The sequence below is a fragment of the Pollachius pollachius genome (genome assembly GCF_949987615.1).
Source record: "Pollachius pollachius genome assembly, chromosome: 19".
NCBI classification, from domain to species: Eukaryota; Metazoa; Chordata; class Actinopteri; order Gadiformes; family Gadidae; genus Pollachius; species Pollachius pollachius.
The window spans coordinates 7,097,150-7,108,446 of NC_136952.1; positions in this window are offsets into that span (position 1 = coordinate 7,097,150).

Below are 11,297 nucleotides of genomic sequence, written 5' to 3' on the forward strand. Positions count from 1 at the left end.
TCGGTCATCCTCATCCCGGTCAGATCGTTTTCCTCACCTTGTGTTAGCAATGTCCCCGATTCAGAAAGATTTGCAGCAAGTTCTTTGTTCAGTTTCTGACCCCACGCCTGTCAGACTTCCCACATGCTGCCAAAACCCATGTCTGTCCGACAACCTATCCAAGGAGGAACAGTCTCCTGTGTGACTTCCTGCCCCAAACATGAACCCTCACCAGTCCAACTACTAGCCCATTGCATCTGTTGGTTACCACCTACCCCTTCGTCTTGCCCCTGCCCGGCCTGTCGTTATAGATTATTGTGTCTTCAGTGAATCCCTTATCTTTTCTCATGTGGGCTTGTTCTTTTTGTTAGCATTTTGGTCTACTGCCATGGCCTTTAATCCTTAATAACAGTTATTTTTCAGAGTTGTCTGTATGAGGATAGCTATTTAAGTGAAAAAAAACTCCAAAAGTATGCCTTTCAATGATGGAAATGGTCCAATCACAGATCCAATGCAAACTCACATACGCCTCCCAGGTCAACAAAAATATACCAGGTACCCCTCCACATTCTATCATCCGTTATCTATACAACTTTATCTGGAGAAATATTATAGCCAACACCAATAACATTTCACCTGCACCCTCAAGCGCAGAAATTCAAGAAATCGTTTTTTTGTTGTAAAAACAATCTTAATGGTATATTTCGGATTAAAAAAAGTAAGGTGTTTTTTTTCATAATTGGGTTCTGGATCGGCTCTGCGGAAAGTGAATACTTTTGAGGTATAGGGAAAAGTTAACAAGGTTTCGGACCCTTCCTCCAGTGGTTTCAGGACCCCTGCACTAAATTCAACCTAGACTGCTGTTAGAACCAGCCGTGTTCCTCAGCACCAGCTTTAGTAACGAAGGGCTTGGCTCTGCAGATCTGATTTAAGAGATACATTTGGAGGTATGACATTTATGCAGGCCAATAACAGCTAAATGAATTCCTGCCAGCTGATTAATATTTAATACATTTGGTCTGACGTATTGGCCCGTAAGTAATTGCTAAATGATTAGATTCAGAGGATATGGTAGATGGTCAGGATATGATCTGTTGGTGTAAAAGTTAGGATGTGATTGTGACTCGGGAAGTTCCAAACTGTTTTGTTCCGGTGCTCTTTAATTGCTTTTTAGAAGAAATGTTTCACTAGTTTGCCCAGAGCAGCCTACCAGTCAAAGTCTACACTGACCAGCCTTCAATTTCACTGTCCAACTTTTTAACTGTAGCCGTCACTTTGGTTCTAAAGTTTATAGAGAAAAAAGTAATTTAGTCATCGGTGGATGAATTTAATCATCATACCCTCATAATTCCAAATACTTTGGAACAAAAACAATGTAGGGGAGACCGGGTATGGTTGTAACACTTTTTTCTTCAGCACCTAAATCTACCATTTTTTTAAAAGCTACAGTTCTGGACCTTTCAGGCAACGTACCCACATTTGTCTACTACAAGTGGCAACCATTTAAATCTCCTCAACTATATCACGGAATTTGTGAGATTATGACAAATACAATGTATACCTTTGTTATAACCTACCCCACTACCGGGGTAGGTTGTAACACCTACTGGGGTAAGTTGTAACAGGTAGACAAAATGCAAAAAACCAATGTTACTCCATTTGATATGCCGATTTAATTATAACCATAAACAACAGGGTTTGAAAATAGATTCACCAAACAAAATATTCTTAAACTGTATTGGAAGTGAAGAGTGACATATGCATTGTGTGTGTGTGTGTGTGTGTACAGAAAAAATAGAATCGTAGCGTAGGCTATGTTAATGTTATGAACAAAATATAAAAAGCATAACGTTTATACGTTGTGTGTGTGTATTTGTGTCTCTTGAGAGCGAGAGCTGAACAGTTGTTTTTTTTTAGAACAGGGCAACATGTTCTCTAACAAACAAATTAAATAAATCCTTAATCTGAATCACAATGGTGACAAATAAAATTGGGCAGACCTGGAGTGCATGCCTGGTGGGCCCAAAAGCTGCATAGGACACACTTTACCCACACCTCTTTGGATTTGGAATTTCGAAAGGTTTCCATGCAGACCACACATTGTAAATTGTCATTGGTTTGCCTGGATTCATCCTCATCCAGTCATCACTGGCCGCATTCACCATTTTCTTAAATGGACCAAAGACACTGCGATCAAGTGGCTGGAGCTTATGGCTGCAGTGTGGTGGAAAGGTCAGAAGAACAATGCCCTGACCTTTGCAAAAATCAACGGCTCTCACAGAGATGTGTGAGGAGTGATTATCCAGCAGGAGCAAAACCTTTTTCTCTGGACTCACCTTTGTATGTCTTGCAAAGTGACCAAGAAAATGCAAGAAATCCTCCTTCTGCATCCAGCCTGACTTATTAGCACTTCCAGCACTTCCTAATGGCCCGCTCTGTACAAAGTGTTCCTTAAAGTTCTTTCGGGGGAACACAAAGAATGGGGGAATGGAATTCCCCAGAGCTTGAACAGCGTATGCAACTGATACCAATGTGCCTCTCTCACCTGATGTCATGGCTCCAACCTGCTTGACCCCCCGGCGCGCTACCACTCGGGATGGTGCCTGCACAGTTGTGACGCCTGTCTCGTCCATGTTCCAGATGTCAGAACCATCGAAGCGGTTCTTTTCTATTGCCTCCGACAGGCGACTGAAGAAGCGCTCAACATTTGTCTTGTTGAAGGAGGTGGCCCTTGAAAGGCTTGTTGCCTGTGGACACCGAATAGATAGTCTGGGATGTCGTTTCAGAAAACTGTTGAACCAGTCAGGCCCCGCCATCAGCTTATTGTCCCAGGTTTCAGGATGATTTATATCAAAACTCACGGCTAACTGATATGCAAACTTTCTGTCCTATGCAAAAGCATAAAAGGAAGTCTGAGTTAGGACACACATTTCTGTTGATTGTCTAAATTCATATGTTGGTATTTATTCATTTTTTTATTTTACCTGCTTTTATGTCATTTATTTATCATTCACAAACATTGAAAAATTGCCTATTCTACACTGTTCTCAGCTATCATGCTTACCTCGCGTGGAGTTAGCCCAAAGTATATATCAGCTGCCTGGCTAATGTACTCTGTCAATAGATCCTCCTGCTCCCTGCTGAAGACTTTGTTTGGACTGTTGTATCCAACCCGAGGAAGGTCCTGGGATCCCTGATCTTAAGAAGTTTAAACTTCTTCCAATATCTATTAAGCGTAACATGGCAGATGCCATGCTTTTTTGCCACTGCCCTGACAGATGTTCCATTGTTAACTTCCTCTGCTGCTCTTTTCAATATCTGGGCATCCACTCCACGATCAGTCTTCCTCACCCATGTTCTAGGCATTCTTCAGAATTATTAAAATCAAAAAAAAAATTGACTTTGTATGTAAGGGGATGGTTGTAACACTTTCAAAACATGCGTTACAACCTACCCCACCCTGTCATCCATTACTAAGCTAGCTGTATTAGCATGGTGCTTTGACATTAGCAAGGGAGAGATACACCATTCTTTACTAGAGAAACTATAGTTTGACCTGATATGACTCATACAACTTTATCTACAACGGTAAAAGTACTAGAAAACAAAAATAAATAAAATAAAAATTTACTTTCTTACCTCAAAATTTGGATTTCTCTCGTAACTCCTGGAAAAATGGCGCCAACTATTTGAATATTTCGACGAGTTATCAAAATGGAAGGAGGAGGAGACTGAAGCTGTCAGATGGCTCATATCTTATCTTATCCCTGATTGGTGGAATTGGTCGTGTTACAACCCACCCTGTGTTACAACCATACCCGGTCTCCCCTATATCGTAATAAAGTATTTAAAATATTTTATAAATGCTGAAATTGGCCTATTGATGTTATTTTTTGATAAATGTCTATCTTATGCTACCCACCGTACTAAATTGGAACCCACATTTCCAAAAGGTCATTGACCAAATGCTTTTTTCTTTTCTATGCCAGCTACATTTCAAGTGGGTTCAATGGTTATCTCAACCAATTCAAATGGCAGGGGTAATCGGTTTTCTGTCTAGCTTTGAAACTCGTTTTGGTTTGGCTGTTCAATAGAACCATGAAAAGGATTTTCATGATTCTTTGTGAAGGCAATAGTTAATGTGGGAAATGTCAACCGTGTTCAAATGGCAATATATTAATTTTCATGAGGAAGGAATTAAACCAAAATATCTATTTTGAAGGTGACATGAAAATATGCCCTTTAGTTTTTTGTGATTGTGACACAAATCTCGGTTTGGTAGTGCATAACATTAAAAGGAACATTAATAACCATGCATGATATTGAATATGCCATAGACATTATTCACCATGACAGCTCACTGGAAATTGCATTATAAATGCTACCTGGGTGGGGAAATGGAATACATAACAAAACATAATGCATTGAGCGAATCTGGATCAAAATTTGCGTCCCTTACAGGTTCATCATCATACCGTCACAACATCACATCCTGTTCTAAAGCCTTCTTCTGAATAGGGCCTCTACAAATACCTAGAAAGGAGATTCAGTTATTGTTTTTAAAGGCCATCTGATTCATTGTCCATATGAAATCGACATTTTTTTAAATACATTACACACATTGCCTCTTAGCCATGGTGACCGTAGCACCATACGTCATGAGGTTCCGAATATAATCAAGGGGGGGCCTTAATGGCTTCTAACAAACAGAAATCCTGTGATCCCATGGTTTATTGTTATTAAGGGCAGTAGAAATAAAGTTGGCTTGACCTGGCCACTATGGTTTCAGAGCAGGGTTGAAATGGAAGCAAACACTGCATTCTGATGATCACTAGAGGGCAGTCATGATAGAGATTTGTGGGAGTTGGCATTCATCTGTGATTAGGTTACGCTACCTGAAGAACGGTGTTGGTCAGGAAAGTTGCCTCCATGCAGTATGCTACAATGAGGAATCGTCTGTTTATTGAGTTCCTTTCGAGTTCAACCTATTCATCTGAAATAAGTAGATGTTATTCGATTTAGCCCTCCTGCTGTAGTAGCATATGTTATTCATGTAGACTCCACCGGACATCATTATACCTCATCAGGTTCATATGGGATGCAGGTCCTTTCCAGTCCGAGAATATGTTTTGCACAATGCTCCAGCTGTTGTTCAAATGTGAGCATGGGCTTTTCAGACCTTTTCAATGCTTTTTGAGACAACAACAACAGTCTTCGCTATAATTTGTAGCTCAAGAACAAGCAACTGGAGAAGAATACGGCTGGTACATCACAACGAAATAACCTCCTCCATTTTGGAAGCACAGAGGCATTGAGATGTTTGTTATTATGTTAGTAGCAATGGTTTTTTGGTCATTGTTTAGTAATGAATAGTGGAATGAATTGGATGACAGGGAGACATTGTTGTGTTTGAAACTGCTGCAGCATTTCTCATACAAGACGTGGCAAAATAAATTTCACGGTGTATTCACGTGGATTCAAGATTTAACAACATGAAAAATATCTTGCATCCGTTCAATATGGCCATTGCTGACAAAGAATCCCATGATGCATCCTGTTGTTAGCCTGTCCAGTGAGAATAAGCAAGAATGCATTTCAATGTAGACATTTTATTTGAGTTGAGTAATACAGTATCGGCACTTGTAGAAGGCCTATTGATGGGCTGAGAATGTTTAGGGTGTCCCCACTAAGTATATATTCCGGTATAAACATAATCCCATCCATTCATCGGCATTCACCTGATTTATCAAAGCACCAGCTGCCATATTGTAGCTGGCATATTTTCATTGCCTTCACATTAGATATATGAATTATATATTAACATTAATGAAGAATATTTCAAACGTCATAGCAGTTAAGTACTGCAAGGCCACCGTATACATTTACAATGGCTAAGAATATCTCTTATCTTCATCTTCTATCACCAATCTGTCATTTACCCATACGATCCCTCCCTCCGTACACAAGGGGGGGTGAAGTCTTACAAAAGCAGCACTGGTTTAGATATTTTGCAGATGTCCAGATGTCTCTTTAAACTGAAAACATGAGATCTCAAGTGGAAGAAAAGAGGCATTTAAATAAAGCAGACTCTTCCTGTCACATCCCAGAGTGCTTCTCATAACTAGTTCTCCCTCCCAAGACATCCATCATTAAAAAAGACTATTAATTACCCAAACGGATTTCCATTATTCTAGAATTGCCTTCTTTTCCACCCCTGGCATATCCCCATGCATAAAACATGCTTCGTACATTAGTCCTGTCAAAATCCAATTATCCAACAGGCACAAACAGCTCATCTGTGTGAAAATAAATCCCATACGTTCACATCATGTTCTACATTATAAGTGCGGTTTCAGTGGCTTTGTCAAAGGAAACAAATAATAAATGTGTATAGGACTTAATGATAAAAATATAGCACTTCATGAAAGTAGGACTCGCTGGTATAATGAATGGTAATAAGCAAAAACAGCAATTAAATTATTCTCTCAGAAATTACAGAAAGGAGTTTTTCACTGGATCAGCTGTGCCCACAGACCATAGAACAGGAAACAGATAGAAACCAAGGCGGTTATGCCAGTTAAAGAGGGACTTATACTTAACCACCTGTTGTTTGTCCAAACTGTGTGGCTGCCGACGGCATTCACCCCAGGCCTCGAAACCGCATGGGGTAAAAGAGGCCCTTAACACTAAATGTGGATGTTTTTACTCTAAACACTGGGGGCTGCACCACCCAAGACATAATGTGGACAGATTGGGGGTATTTAGTATAAATGGGTTCAGCATCCACTACAGTGTAAAACATTTAATAATATCAGGGAGAAATTGATTTATATGTTGTAGCAGGCTCTAGGTGTGGGGGTTTCCACACTCGCTACTAAGTGACTTCCTCCCTTAAGGGGTCCAGACACAGCCCAAACTCAAACCAACGGCCAGAAAAGTTGCATTGAAACATACCGCGAAGACTGCTGCCAACTGCACAGCAGTGTGTACGTTGTGTGCTTGCACAAGATGGTCCCTAACATCGGGTGGTGCTAGTCTCGTGGCACCAGTCCGCCCCTCCCACACACGCACTGATTCGCTGGTTGAGCTACGCTCTCAGACTTCGCAAGTTGAATCAGACCAGACATCGTCCGAGCGGTTATAAAAGCTTTCAACACAGCTGAAACACCAAACAGATTTGTTACCGAACTCGTCCGAGTCTCCCCAGACATTTCATATGGCCAACGGTTAGGTCAGCGTGTTCCACGCTTGAATGATCCTCAGGCTTGCCTCGTCAAGGGAAGAAGTCCATGTAAAGCGCTGAGACCATAGTGACTCCATCTGCTTCTTAAAGGTCCCATGGCATGCCACCAGGTGTGGTGTGATTAGCCGTTACAAGCCGTTTTGGAAATCTGTACCTTATGACATCACAGGTGGGCGTGTCCACCTAGACGTGCGCTGGATAGGTCAGTCTACCAGCCTACCCAGTGTACTGTGGCAAACGTTGCTCATCTATCCGTCACACATCTAGGTGGACACGCCCACCTGTGATGTCATAAGGGACAGATTTCCAAAACGGCTTCTAACGGCTAATCAACCCACACCTGTGGCATGTCATGGGACCTTTAAGTCTTGAATGGGTATGGGAGAGGCGGAGGTTTGGATTGAAAGCATAAAAAAATTTGGTAACTACACATATGTGCTCTTTTTTTCTAAATGGATTAGAAAGCAGACATGAAGAAGGCCAACACGCATTGATTTGAATATATTTCGCACTGCAAGCATGCAAATCCTACGTGGTTCAGCACACAAATGAAATGCATGGTGATTATCCATCTCGAATTATAGGAATAATTTCAATAGACCGAAGATTACTATTAACCTTCCATTCATCTTCTCTCTTCAGTTCCAGCCCTAATTTATTTTCAAAGAGAATAACATTTCAGATGTACTCTTGGCTCTACTGAAGTGGTCTTCCGTTAGGGACAGGAGAGACCCACATCGCCAGTAAAGGCAGAATAATCAGGTAATTTAAAATCAAGGGTAGCATGTCCATTGTGGCCTTTAGGGAGAGTTGATGATTATGGAATTACACTTGAAACAAATGTTTGAATATGTGACCGTGTTTGAGAGTGCTCATTGAACTGCTGTGAAGTGGGACGTATTCGAGTTTCATAGGGACACCATTCAAAGGGTGAAAAAGTGGAGAATTTAAGTTTATAATTACATTATTAATAACGTGTTAGAAAACATCATCTCCTTCCTCAATCATCCCTGTCTTTCCCTTTCTCTTAACACTCCAATGCAGAATATTTTGAAACAGTGTGACCCTAAACCTTGCGAAGCCATCTCAAGCTTCCCATTCTGACATAGATCCTTCTAAAGGCCCCTAGCTCCCTTCGCTTTTCACGCCAAGCGCCTACAGAGCTCTTGATAATTGAATCAATGCATGGCAGCCAGCTATACACACACGACGCTTGTTTGATTGGTCGCTATATGTAGATCGCTTCCTAATCAAGCCCCTTTAAGGAAGAATCTCTGGAGGATGATGGTGTTGATTATTATTAACACCAGATTGGTTTGCATTAGATGAATCCCTCTATATTTGAATGCTATTGCATACATGGCTGACATCATGTTGTGGACCGTGCTTATTAAGCGCTAATGCGGCACACCTGTTCCCCACGTATTGAATTGAGTCGAAGGGGCAATTACTGAAGGGGAGAGCTCCAGGGTATGTCCACCTGATGTAGCCGGGTGCACACTGTCTGGGGCATGGGAGCTATGAACGCCGGTCTTATGGCCAGTCTCCAGCTGTGTGCCAACCGCTCCACCAACTCCTGGCCCCTCAGTAGCATACCTTATCACAAATCAGGGCTTCGCGCATGAGCTTACGCCCTGCAGCCATCTGCACACAATCCCACCTGCTTTTAGAGACACCTCCACGGCTTTTAATAAACAGCCGATTTTGGATGGACCTCACGTTGGCACAGATTTGGTCTTTCCCGCCCTACTCCCTTTATTCTGACACACACTATTTCCTGTAAAGCCTATGAGCAAACAAAACAGGGGTCTTAGGCTGAAGTCTCGATTCACTGCCTGTACTATGCCAACAATCGATACGCGTTATGAAAGAGATTCACAGCGGTTCACTCCGCCTTGAATACGTGTGTGAACTCTTTTATGTTGCTTTGGATCAGTGTCAGCTCAATGTAAACGTCTTTATTTGTATGCGTTCAAATCCCAACACCTCACAGACAACTCTACCTTCCCATTGTTACGTACCTACACAATGGATATTATTTTATGCATTATATTTCCAAGAAATGTCTACATTAACAGCTGCTTCTCAAATCGGATGCAGGGAAAAGAAAAACCCAAGAAGTAAGTGCCATTCAAACACTGACTCTTTATTTATTATTAACCATCGTTGCCCAAGGACATCAGTGTTCGCAAGACAGCGGCTCCCCAAGCAAATCATCCGAGACAAGCTGCCATATGGAGCGCGTCACGGCAGCACAGTGGGAGACACATCCAAGGGACGGGCTTCCATGAGGTTCTGTCTCTTTGGTGCTGTAATGTCACACGCCTTAGAAAGCTCGCAAGCCAGAGCATGGCAGCTCTACACGGGATTCTCATGTAGAAACCCGCTATTCTTCAATCCTTCTTTAATATTTTTCTATGATTCCTTAAAGCTCCGGTCTCATGCAAACAAATTCTTTAGTTCCATCAGTGTTTGGTTTCCCTTCCCTGTGTGTGTGTGTGTGTGTGTGTGTGTGTGTGTGTGTGTGTGTGTGTGTGTGTGCCTGTGTGTGTGTGTGCCTGTGTGTGTGTGTGTGTGTGTGTGTGTGTGTGTGTGTGTGTGTGTGTGTGTGTGTGTGTATGTGTGTGTGTGCATCTTTGTACGTATACCTCAGTGGTCACTCTGAGGACAAGCACACTCTAGACATACTGACAAAGTTCATTAATGCATGCATCAATGCACAGCAAGGTATGAATACACAAACACACACACACACACACACACATACTCAAACGCATACACACCTTCCATTTTTGTTAGCAAACACACGCCCTCCCCACCTACTAAAGGCTACCACATATGTTAGCACAGACAGGACCTTTGATATTGCAGAAATGTGTAACATTCAAACCCAACCCCAAACACACACACACACACACACAAAAAACACACACAAACACACACACACACACACACACAAAAACACACACAAACACACCAAACACACACACATCCCACACACACACTTCCTCCTGCTGCTATCAGTTGTCGCACATCAAAGCTGTTGGATAATTGCGCCGCGCTCTGCACCTTGGCTGTCCTCTATGACCAACCAGTCAGTGCAGTGGAGAACCGCAGCAAGGGTCCAACAAGCTAACTAAACATGTTGGTACTCCAGTCCACCGTCCACCTGAACAATCGCAATGGGAGGGTCAGATACATTGTTAATTCTTTTTGTCTATAGATATATTCCCGATGTCATCTTTTGTAACCTGTGGGGCAGTTGGGTGTTGAGTTACTGTTTTATTTTGTATTTTTTGTGTTTTGTGTTGTTCAGTTCAACTGAAGCAGTTCAATGGTGGAGCCAAACATAGGACATCGCATTTCGAAATCCTTAGCTATTGCTGAGAAAAAATTAATGACCCTTACAATCAGATACAACACGTGTTCAACCGATGAACTTGTTACTGAAGGATAATAATAATATGCTGACGTCAATGCCGAGGCGGCAGTGATTGCTGGCTTTGGAGTTTTGGTGAGGAGTACACATAGCATTAAAAGAAAAGGGTTGCTTACTGCAACCTAACAAAATAACCAAATAAAACCCAGTCAAACACAAAACAGTAGCTCAACCCTCAACCCAACAGATTACAAAAGAGGATATTGGGATATATCTATGGACAAAACATATTAAACAAAATTGGCTTTGTCTGAATTGCGAAGAGGCTTCCTATCTCCTTGATACCTATTTAGCAAGCTTGTTCCTTGTTAGATTCCTACTTTATGAAAGTAGTTTGTGAAGTAAGACAGCCTACCCAAAAAATTCCAAAACCAAATTGCATCTGAAATTGTTCCTATTCCGATTCATGTTGATCGGACAATAATGTTGTATCACATTTTAAATAATTTGTTTAGTAGTACTGTTGCTTTTAGCCCGGCTGGAAGGCTAACGTTAAACCATTGTGACCTACCATTTATTGTCTCGTTGTTCAGAAACACACAGATTATATGAAGCTGTCTTCATCTCCAAAAGAAATAGTGTTCCACAGCCGGTAGCCCTGGTCGAACTTATTCATCTGTCTGAATACTCCACAGA